Source organism: Galeopterus variegatus, unplaced genomic scaffold, assembly GCF_000696425.1.
Source record: "Galeopterus variegatus unplaced genomic scaffold, G_variegatus-3.0.2 Scaffold14711, whole genome shotgun sequence".
NCBI classification, from domain to species: Eukaryota; Metazoa; Chordata; class Mammalia; order Dermoptera; family Cynocephalidae; genus Galeopterus; species Galeopterus variegatus.
In genome coordinates, this window is record NW_007740822.1 from 9,880 (window position 1) to 21,562 (window position 11,683).

General features: G+C 43.6%; 2 non-coding genes across 2 annotated transcripts; both read left to right on the top strand.

Annotated features, from left to right (window-relative positions):
• Window positions 1-873: 873 nt before the first annotated feature.
• On the top strand, window positions 874-945 carry TRNAH-GUG. Its single transcript has one exon. It is a non-coding gene; the product is annotated as a tRNA-His (tRNA).
• Window positions 946-11,498: 10,553 nt separating this feature from the next.
• On the top strand, window positions 11,499-11,570 carry TRNAH-GUG. Its single transcript has one exon. It is a non-coding gene; the product is annotated as a tRNA-His (tRNA).
• The last annotated feature ends 113 nt before the right edge of the window (window positions 11,571-11,683 follow it).

Here is an 11,683-nt window from a genome sequence, read left to right on the forward strand (position 1 = left end):
GTTTTACGACCTGCTGCTGCGCACGAGACGCGGAGGAGAGGAGGGTAACGGAGGCTTCTCCCGCTCGGCCTTTACGTGAAAGGACAGGCTGAGTAGAAAACGTTGCCAACAGCGCACGTTCAACAACGAGAGCGGCGAGCGAGTCCGGAGTGGGCTCGAACCGCCGACCTCTGGGGTTCTTGGGCGAACGAGCTGAACCACGGCGCGCGGCGACGGGCGGAAGGCGGCGGCGGCGTCGCAGGGGAGAGCAGGCGCTTCTTCAACGCCAGGCGGAGCCACCGCCTTCCGCCGGACAGGTCGAGTCGACGCGCCGCGGTGGCCGCGACCGAAACCCGCGAGTCGGCTGATGCCGGAGCCGGAAGGGCAGCTGAGTGGCCCCTCCCGGCCCCTCGCCTGCTTCAGAAGCCCGCGGTCCCGCAGGCACCCGCGTCCGCCACTCGCCCGGCCTGAGCCGCGTGGGGCCCAAGGGAAGCTGAACGCCCCGTGGGCTCCCGCGATCGCTCTTCCCGTTCTTCGTTCCGCCTTCACCCGACGCTGCGCCGCTCGCGCTCCCCTGGCTCCGCTCGGCTGCGGTCGGTGGGGCCGAGAGGGAACAGGCCAAAGGGGGGAAGGCGCAGAGGTGGGAGGGAAGCAGGCGAGGCGTGGACGAGGACGACACCTCCCAGGAGGCCCGCGCCTGTCTGCGGGAGATGAGAGCTGTCTCGTCGGGTATTAGAACTGGGAGGAAGGGCGGGGGAAACGGAGAGCGGCGCGAAAGAGAGCAAAGCTCCACTGCCCAGAGCTGTTCAGGGACGACGCAGAGCAACGGCTGGAGGGAGGTTTACGTGAAGCGCGTGAGAGCAGCGCCGGCGCCGCCGCTAGGCCGCTAGGTTCGCCGTGATCGTACAGTGGTGAGTACTCTGCGTTGTGGCCGCAGCAACCTCGGTTCGAGTCCGAGTCACGGCAGTGCCGGCCGTCTTAGCCGGCGGCCCCTTTTTGCTTGGTGTGGAAACCCGTGCCGGCTGCGCCCTCAGCTTAGCTGGGGACCGGAGAGCGGCGCTTTCCGCCGGCCACCAGGCGCGATGCGGCCGGGGAAAGGGAAAGAGACCGCACAGTGCACTGACCCGGGCGCGGTCAGAGGGAAACCCTCGCGGGCTCCGTTCCGCTTCCGAGCGTTACGCAGAAGCTTCCCCAGTCGGCCGTGCTGGGAGCTGCCGCTGCCGCAGCGGGTGCTCAGAACCGCTTTTCTGGCAGAGACTTCGGACTCTCAGTGGGGCTTTTTTTTACATGAGACGGGAATGAGCTTTTCATGACTTTAAACTCCAAACTCTTTGTCATGGCACTCGCCGGCTTGTCCCCACTCCCCGTCGCCCAATTGGTATGCCCACAGGACACTGCTGAAGCACACTCTACACGGAGCAAAACACACCGATCTTTACTGCACAGTTTGAGTTTTGACAAATGTAATCAACAACCGGACAAAGTGACAGGAAATTGGCATCATCCCAGCAAGGTCCGTCGAGCCCTTTACAGGCAGTGCCCACCTGAATACTCCACTTTAAATAACTGACAGGACAGCTGGACAGAAAGTCAGCAAGGACATAGAAGACTTAAACAACACTTGACCTCACTGATGCTTATAAAACATTCCACCCAAGGACAGCAGAATAGACATTCTTTTCAAGCACACATGGAACATCCTCCAGAATAGACCATAGGGTAGGGCATAAAACAAGTTTCAATAAATTTAAAAGGTTTGAAATCATGAAAAGTATGTTCTTCAGAAACAATACAATTAAATTGGAAATCAACAACAGAAGGAAGTTTGAGGAATCAACGAATACTTGTAAATTAAATAAAATACTTCTAAATAACCCATTTGTCAAATAAAACATCAGAAGGAAAATTTTTAAATATTTTGAGCTGAACAAAAATTAAAACTCAACATCAAAAATTATGGGATGCATCCAGAGCAGAGATTAGATGGAAAGATGTAGCAATAAATGCTTACACTGGAACAGAAAAAAAGATATCAAATGAATACCTGAATGCCTACCATAAGAAACTTAGAAAGGAAGGAAATAATAGAGGTTAGAGTAGAAGACAATGAAACAGAAAAACAAGACAAAATCAATGACATCAAAAATTATTTTCTTGAAAAGATCAACAAAATTGAACCAATCTTTAGCCAGCCTGACCAGAAAATAAAACAAGAAGACATAAATTACCAAAATCAGGAAAAAAAGTGTGGTGATCACAACCAATCTTAAAATTAAAGGATTATGAGCGAATATTACGAACAACTTTGTACCAACATATTAGACAATTTACATATAATGGACAAGTTTTGAGGAAGACACAATACCTAAACCTGATTCAAGAAGATTTGAATAGACCCTTGACAAGTAAAGACATTGAATTAGTAATTTAAAACCTTCCCACAAAGAAAAATTCAGTCCCAAATGACTTCAATGGTGAATTCTAACAAATATTTTAAAGAGAAGTAATTCCAATTCTTCACAAACACTTTCAGAAAAGAGTAGAGGGAAAGACTTCCAAACACATTCTATGAGCCCAGTATTAACTTCACTGATCCCAAAGTCAGACAAAGATCTTTTTTTTTTTTTTTTGGCTTTCCAAATGAAAATTTATTCAGATAATCCAGCAGATCCAGTAGTACTACTTGGTAAATATTTGATCAGTTTTGGATGGATTTTGCAATCTGCTCCTACACATATGTAAGACATTTTCCACACTCTTTTTAATAAAATATAATCAGATTCCTGAATTATTGTGTATGGAGCAAAAATTCTTCCACTGACAATTGGAACTATTGACTATCACACACGATATATCACACACGATATCCAAAGAGTAGGGACATCGTTGGTCCATAACACAACATTAGACAAAGACATCTTAAGAAAAATAGAAAATCCTTAAAATTTTAACAAGCTGAATCCAGAAACATATAAAAAGAATTACATGCCATCACCAAGAGAAACTTGTACAAGAAATATAAGGCTGGTTTAGAATTCAAAAATCAATTAATATAATATACCTTATTAATAGAATAAAGAACAAAACCCACATAGTCATCTCAGTAGATGCAGAAAAAATATTTAACAAAATCCGACACCATTTATGATAAAAACTATCAACAAACTAGGAATACAAGTGAACTTTTTTAACCTGATAAAGGGAATCTACAACTTATAGTTAACATATTTGATTCTGATAGACTGTTTTCCTGCTAAGATTAAGAATTAGGCAAGGATATGCGCTCTTACTCCTTTTATTCCACATTGCTCCAAAGTTATAGCCAGTTTAATAGTGCAAGAAAAAAAAAAGAAGAAGAAAGGCATACTAATTGGAACAAAAGAAGTAAAACTGCCTTTATTCACAACTAATGTGATCTTGTATGTAGAAAGTCTTAAGAAATACACATGTAAAAAATCTACTAGCACTAATAAACAGATTTAGCAATTGCAGGATATAGGATCAATGTACAAAAATCAATTGTATTTCTACACACTAGCAAGGAGCAATCCAAAACTAAAATTAAGAATTTCGTTCACAATAGTATCAAAAAGAATAAAATGCTTAAGAATCAATTTAACAAAAGAAGTACAAGGCAGGACTTTTACAATAAAAACAATAAAACATTATTAAATAAATGGAGATACATTCCATGTTCATGAATTGGAGACTCAATCGTATTAAGATAGCAATTCTCCCTAAAATGATCTATAGATTCAACATGACCCCTATGAAATTCCCAGCAGGGAAATTTATTTTTGAAAAAATTGGCCATCTTATTCTAAAATGCATATAAAAATGCAAAGAACCTAGAATAGCTGAAACAATCTTGAAAAAGAACGAAATGAGACTTAACATTACTCAATTTAAAACTTACCACAAAGCTACAGTCATCAAGACAATGTGATGCTGATGTAGGACAGGCACATAGACCAATGAACAGAACTGAGAATCCAAAAAGAAACCCTCACATTTACAGTCAATTGACTTCTGACAAATGTGCTAAGATCATTCAATGAGGGAAAGCATAGTCTTTCCAATAAATGGTGCTGAGACAATTGGATATTCACATGCAGCAATAAATAAATAAATAAAAATAAAAAGAATGCAGACACTAACCTCACAGTACACACAAAAATTAGCTCAAAATGGATCATAGCCAGTGTCTAAGTGAGATTATAAAAATTTTAGAAGAAAACATAGGGAAAAATACCGTTGGATTAGGCAAAGAGTTCTCAGATATGACATCCAAAGCCTAATCCAGAAAAGAGAAAACTTTATCAAAATTAAAAATTTTGCTCTTCTAAAAGTCTCCATTTGGGAAATGAAAGGCAAGAAATAAACTGGAAGGAAAGTTTTGTAAATCAAACATCAGATAAAGGACTTGTAGTCAGAATATACATATAACTTGTGTGACTCAATAACAAGACAAACAACACAATTTAAAAATGTGCAAAAGATATGAATGGACACTTCAGCAAAGAAAAATAGGAAAAGCTAACAGACACATACTACTACGCCCCCCACTAGAATGGCTATAATTAAAGACAGACGGCAACCTGTGCTTGTGAGGATGTGGAGAAGTTAGAACCTTCATGCATGTGAGAATGAAAAATGGTAGAACCACTTTGGAAAAGAGGATGGCAGCTTCCTATAAAATTAAACACATGCTTACCATACATCCCAGCAATTTCTCATCTATACGTCCACACAAAGACTTACACATTAATGTTCATAGCAGAATTCTTCATTATACCCCAAACTGGAAACAACCCAAATGTCCATCAACTGATGAAGGACAAACACAATGTGCTATATCCATGCAATGGAACACTATTCAAGATTGAAAAGAAGCAAACTACTGATGCATGGGATAACACAGATAAACCTTAAAAACATTATTCTAAGTGAAAGAAGCCACTCACAAAATATTACATATTGTGTGATTCCATTTATATGATATGCCCAGAGAAGACAAATTTATAGATACAGAAAACAGATCAATGGTTGCCTGGGGTTGAAAGTGGGAGCAGGATTGACTGCAAATAGGCACAAAAAACCATTGTGTGGTGATGGAGATTTTCAAAAACTGGATTGTGATGATTATACAATTATATACATTTACTAAAAATCATTGACTTGTACACTTACAATAGGTGAATTTTCTACTACATAAATTATACTGGAAGCTTCTTAAAAACAAGTAAATCTTCTTATATACCTCAATAAAGCTTTTTTTTTTTTAAGAAGTGATATGGCTTGGACCATAAATCTCAGAGGAGAGGGGGTAAGAAGTGACAGATGGTAGAAGCCATCACACTAATGGGCAGGTCAAATAGGGAGCTGAGAGTCTTGATCTAGAGTCTCTACCTGGGTCAATATACCCATAAAAACAATACTTGGGCTTCAACTTCCCATCATGGACCATTACTGCAGATCGTTGTTTCTTAGGAAATCCTGCAGAGATATAAGAGAATATTTGCATTTATATATCATGAAGCAAATAGGCACAAAAAAACATTGTGTGGTGATGGAGATTTTAAAAAACTGGATTGTGATGATTATACAATTATATACATTTACTAAAAATCATTGACTTGTACACTTACAATAGGTGAATTTTTTACTATACAAATTATATTGGAAGCTTCTTATAAACAAGTAAAGCTTCTTATATACCTCAACAAAGCTATTTTTTTTTTTTTTAAGAGGTGACATGGCTTGGACCATAAATCTCAGAGGAGAGGGAGTAAAAAGTGACAGATGGTAGAAGCCATCACACTAATGGGCAGGTCAAATAGGGAGCTGAGAGTCTTGATGTAGGGTCACTACCTGGGTCAATATACCCATAAAAACAATACTTGTGCTTCAATTTCCCACCATGGACCATTACTGCAGATCTTTGTTTCTTAGGAAATCCTGCAGAGATATAAGAGAATATTTGCATTTATATATCATGAAGACCCTTGGCACAGAGGCCCACCCCCCATTTCTATTGCTGAGGTCCCCAGGCCTGTACCTGAGTAAGCTATCACTTGAAATGCAGTCAGTTCTCCTTGGACTGTAATGCCTTTCACCTGGAAGTCCAGAAGATGGCTCTAGGTGGGGGATGTGAGGCAGTGTTGAAGATGGAGGACTTGAGAGTCCTCTCAGAAGTCTAGTGAAGAAAGATATATTATTTTCTATAAGTCATTACAAGGTAACTCAGTCTGTCCAAGGGCATCTCACTCATACCAAAGTCCTTACAGGGGCCCTACATGATTCATCCCCCATTACCTCTCTGACCTCATCTCAATACTATGCCCTCTCTCACTCTGCTCCAGCCTCTTCCTTTTCCTTGGTGTTCCCCAGACTCACCAGGCATGTCCTGTCTCAGGGCATTTGCACTGGCTGTTTCCTCTTCTTGGAATGCTTTTCTCCAAATACCCATATACTAACTCTCTCACTTCCTTCAAGCTTTTCCTCAAAAATCACTATTTCATTGAGACCTTCTCTGGTCATCCTATTTAAAGTCGTACCCTCAACTCTCCCAGCCCCCCTTCCCTGCTTTATTTCTTCCATATTATTTATCGCCATCTGACACACTACATATTTTTCTTTTATATCTTTTTTTTATTGCTTATCTTGTGACAATGCTTGTCATTTAGTAGGCCATCAATACATACTGAATGAATGAACAGCTGACAAGCAGGGGACAGAAAAGCAGCTGTGGGTGGAGCTCCAGCTAGGCATCTGTTCCAGGGCACTCCGGGGGTAGCCCGAGAGGTGGTTTAACCCAAATCACTTCCTAGGCTCAGGAAGCTCTGCTCCCTCACCACCGCACGCATCCAATTTTCTCATCCCTTTGGCAAAGCTGCACCACATCTCACGCCAGTGTGTTTCAATGGGAGACCAGGAAACATTTTCACCCCATCCTTCCCATCTTAACTTCTTATTAAAGCTCACTCTTAAAACGAGTTGGTCGGAGATGCCTCCTGGGACTGACACCATTCGCCTGGCTCCTGCTATTCTGATTGCCATATTTTTCACTTTGTCTTTTGAATGGTGTTCCATTCTCTTGCATTTCTGACTGATAGAATGGAATGTCTCTGACTTGTCAGCTTCTTCTAACACCTCAGCAACCAAGAGCATGACAAAAACATGTTAAAGCACTTGAGCATTAGTGGGAGAATGGTTTTCTCCTGTCTCCCATTGCCTTTGTCATCCATCCGGTTGCTCCATCCAGCCCCCCAGTGTTTGCAGCTGCACTTGGCCTGACAGTCCACCACGGCCTGCTGGGGACCATCTATAATGCTGAGATCTTTGTCTCACCCACAGTCTCTCACCCTGTGCAAAAAATCTTTGGAGACTGGTTTCCCATTAAATTTTTAAAAGGCAAAGAAAGAAAGAAAAAGAACAATACTAATGTAAATCTCCCACATTTCTGTTTCATCAGCAGTATCTAGCTTTTTAAATTTTTGTTTATTGCATATGCTCTCCCAACAATTACACACACACATACATTCATTTTCACTTTCCTTGCTTTCTTGTATATATTTAATTTCCAATCCTAAATTTGGAGCTGAATTCGGTATTCCATTTATTAGTGTCATCACAGAAGACATCATGTCTTCCCGAGCTCATTCATCATGCCTCCTCCTCTCTCAGCATCGTTTTAAATATGCAAAGTCTCATCACCAGTTTTGCCATCCCAGCAACAGTCAGAGCTGCCCTTCTCTGCAAAAGGAAATAAAGAAAATGTTGCAGGAATATGATGTTAAGATACAGTCTGCCTTAGAATCATGCATTCATTCATTTCTCATGTATCTAGAAAATTTTTACTAAATTTCTAATAGGCAAAGATCACTGTGGAGGTGCTTCAAGGAATGCTAAGATATAAAATACACTCTTTACCTTTAAGGAATTTGTTGGCAAGTAGTGGAGATAAGAGTTATGAAAGAAAAGAGCAGCAGATGATAAATGCTGAAGCCCTCAGTGGAGGCTTCAAAGGAGAGCAAGCTCACTTCCAGCTGGTCTCATCAGAGGAGGTATCATGGAGGCAATGGCTTGGTGGTGGCATTTGAAGTGGGTGTCAGAGGACGACTAAGACTTTGGAAAATAGAGAAAGGGAGGCAAAGGACTTCTAGGGGGAGTGGCAGCATGAACAAAACCATGGAAACAGAAGAGCTTAACCCAATTAAAAAATGAGCACAGGAACTAAATAGGCATTTCTCAAAGGAAGATATGCCAATGGCCAATAGACATATGAATAAATGCTCAACATCACTCAGCATCAGGGAAATGCAAGTCAAAACCGCACTGAGACATCATCTCGCCCCAGTTAGACTGATAATGTAAAAAAGACAGAGAATAACAAATGCTGGTGAGGATGGAGGGAAAGGGAAGCCCTCCTACAGTGTTGGTGGGACTGTAACTTGGTGCAGCCATTATGGAAAATGGTATGGAGGTTCTTCAGACAACTACAGATAGATCTACCATGTGATCCAGAAATCCTGCTGCTGGGTGTATACCCCAAAGGATTGGAAATCATCATGTTGAAGGGATCCCCGCACTCCCATGTTTATCACAGCCCTATTTACAATAGCTAAGAGTTGGAACCAACCTAAACATCCATTGTCAGATGACCGGATAAGGAAAATGTGGTATATTTACAAAAAGGAATGTTCCCCTGCCATAAAAAAGAATGAAAGCCTGCCATTTGCAGCAACGTGGATGAACTTAGAGAAAATTATGTTAAGAGAAATAAGTCAGACACAGAAAGAGAAATACCACATGTCCTGTCTCATAAGTGGGAGCTAAAAAAATAAACCAATAAATAAAAAAAGAAAGAAAAATACAGCAATCACAATAATACACTGAACTTTGAAAAGGAGGGAGCAGAACTGAGGTTACCAGAGGTGGAAAAAGGGGGGTGGGGGGAAGGGAGGAATCGATAAAGGGCCACGAAAAATGATAACATGGTATAATATTGAATACACTGATTATCCTGATCTGAGAATCACATATTGCACACAGGTATTGATATGCAACTCTGTAGCCCACACACTTGTACAATCAATTATGTTTCAATTTTTTTAAAAATTGCATTTTGAAGACAAGAAGACAAGACCACCATCAGGATCAGGATCATCTTCATTAGAGCACCAGAAAGCACAGCAGCAACGCAGATGCCCAAGTCCTACCCAGAGACTCTGCCGCAACGCTCTTCCCACTTCTCTTTGTAGGGCCAGCTCCTTCTCATACCTTCAACTCTGCAGTTACATGTCACCTTCTCAAAAAGGTCCTTCTCTGACCACCACATCTGCAGTAGGACCCCTTTCCGCCAGTACTCTCTCTCTCAGCCTCCCTCTGTTAAATCATAACATGTATCATAGTTTATAATCATTATGTCGATATGTTTGTTTACTTGTCTGACTCCAACACTAGCATCTAAAGTCTCTGACAACAGAGACCATGTCTATTTGCTAGCACCTGAAAAATCGTAGGAGTGCAATGAATATCTGCTGACTGAATAAACTAATAGTTGCATCATGAATGAACATTATGAATGAAAGTCACTTTTCTTAAGAAAGGGCTTGATGCTTTTATTTTATTTATTTATTTTAAATTTAGTAAGTGCATGCTTTATTACTTGTGTTTAAATCTTTCACCAAAGTTCACTTACTAAATTTATACTCTATGAGGGAACCTCAAAAAGTTCATGGAAACATTTATATTATCTTTTAATTCTATTTTTCCACGAACTTTCTGAAATACTGTCATGTATGATAGGGGAAAGTCACATTATGGGCCCTAAGGCACTTTTGCTTTCATGGGCTTTTTCATCCAAAGAAAAATATTAAAAATTATGTTTTATAACTGTGTTGGTATAAATATAAATATCATCTAATTTGGATTATATTCATTTTTTTTCTTTTGTTTTTAGAATAAATTAAAACATCATGGACCTCTCGGCATTGTGGGACCTAGGTACTGTGCCTCCTGTACCTAATGAATAAGTCAGCCCTGTGAATAGCAAAAATTTTTTTTAAAGAATTAATAGGAAACAAGGCTAGACAGATAATATGGAATGAGATTTTGGAAGGTCTCGTACATCAGATTTTGAGTTTAGGACATTTGAACTTTATTTAGTAGGCAACAAAAATCATGGAGAGAGTTTGAACTAAAGAATGATATGGTTTCCATATGCCAGAGCCATTGCAGGAAGAAGAGGCTGAAGGTGAAGCAGGAAGGTTCCAGAATGTGGTCCAGACACCATGAGATGAAAGGGGATCTGAACTGTGGTGGTGACAATGAGCGGGTATTAGAAGAGCAAAGGCAGGTCTGAGAGAACTTGTGAAAGTCTTTCACAGCTGACTATTTAGAGAGGGCACATTTGAAGATGGCTGTGGTTCTGAGCTTAGATTTGGAGAATGGTGTGCTCATAACAGGAATAGTGTCATCAGGAGAAGACAGGCTTGGTGGGGAACATGGGTTAGGTCTGCGATATGTTTGGGGGAAGGTGTATGTCTGTTTTGTGTTACTATAACAGGATATCTAAACTGGGTAATTTATAAAGAACAGAGGTTTATTTGGCTTACGATTCTGGGACAGCTGTATCTGGTGCAGACCCCAGGCTGCTTCTGCTCATGGCNGAGACGCGGAGGAGAGGAGGGTAACGGAGGCTTCTCCCGCTCGGCCTTTACGTGAAAGGACCGGCCGAGCAGAAAACGTTGCCAGCAGCGCAGGTTCCACAACGAGAGCGGCGAGCGAGTCCGGAGTGGGCTCGAACCGCCGACCTCTGGGGTTCCGGGGCGAACGAGCTGAACCACGGCGCCGCGGCGACGGGCGGAAGGCGGCGGCGGCGTCGCAGCCGAGAGCAAGCGCTTCTTCAACGCCAGGCGGAGCCACCGCCTTCCGCCCGACAGGTCGAGTCGACGCGCCGCGGTGGCCGCGACCGAAACCCGCGAGTCGGCTGATGCCGGAGCCCGAAGGGCAGCTGAATGGCCCCTCCCGGGCCCTCGCCCGCTTCACAAGCCCGCGTCCCCGCAGGCACCCGCGTCCGCCACTCGCCCGGCCTGAGCCGCGTGGGGCCCAAGGGAAGCCGAACGCCCCGTGGGCTCCCGCGATCGCTCTTCCCGTTCTCCGTTCCGCCTTCACCCGACGCTGCGCCGCTCGCGCTCCCCTGGCTCCGCTCGGCTGCGGCCGGTGGGGCCGAGAGGGAACGGGCCGAAGGGGGGGAAGGCGCAGAGGCGGGAGGGAAGCAGGAGAGGCGTGGACGAGGACGACACCTCCCAGGAGGCCCGCGCCTGTCTGCGGGAGATGACAGCTGCTGTCATCGGGTATTAGACTTGGAGGAAGGGCGGGGGGACGGAGAGCGGCGCGACAGAGCAAAGCTCCAATGCCCAGAGCTGCTCAGGGACGACGCAGAGCAACGGCTGGAGGGAGGTTACGCCAAGCGCGTGAGAGCAGCGCCGGCGCCACCGCCAGGCCTGTGGTTCGCCGTGATCGTATAGTGGTGAGTACTCTGCGTTGTGGCCGCAGCAACCTCGGTTCGAATCCGAGTCACGGCAGTGCCGGCCCGCCTTAGCCGGCGTCGCCTTTTTGCTTGCTGTGGAAACCCGTGCCGGCTGCGCCCTAAGCTGAGCTGGGGACCGGAGAGCGGCGCTTTCCGCTGGCCACCAGG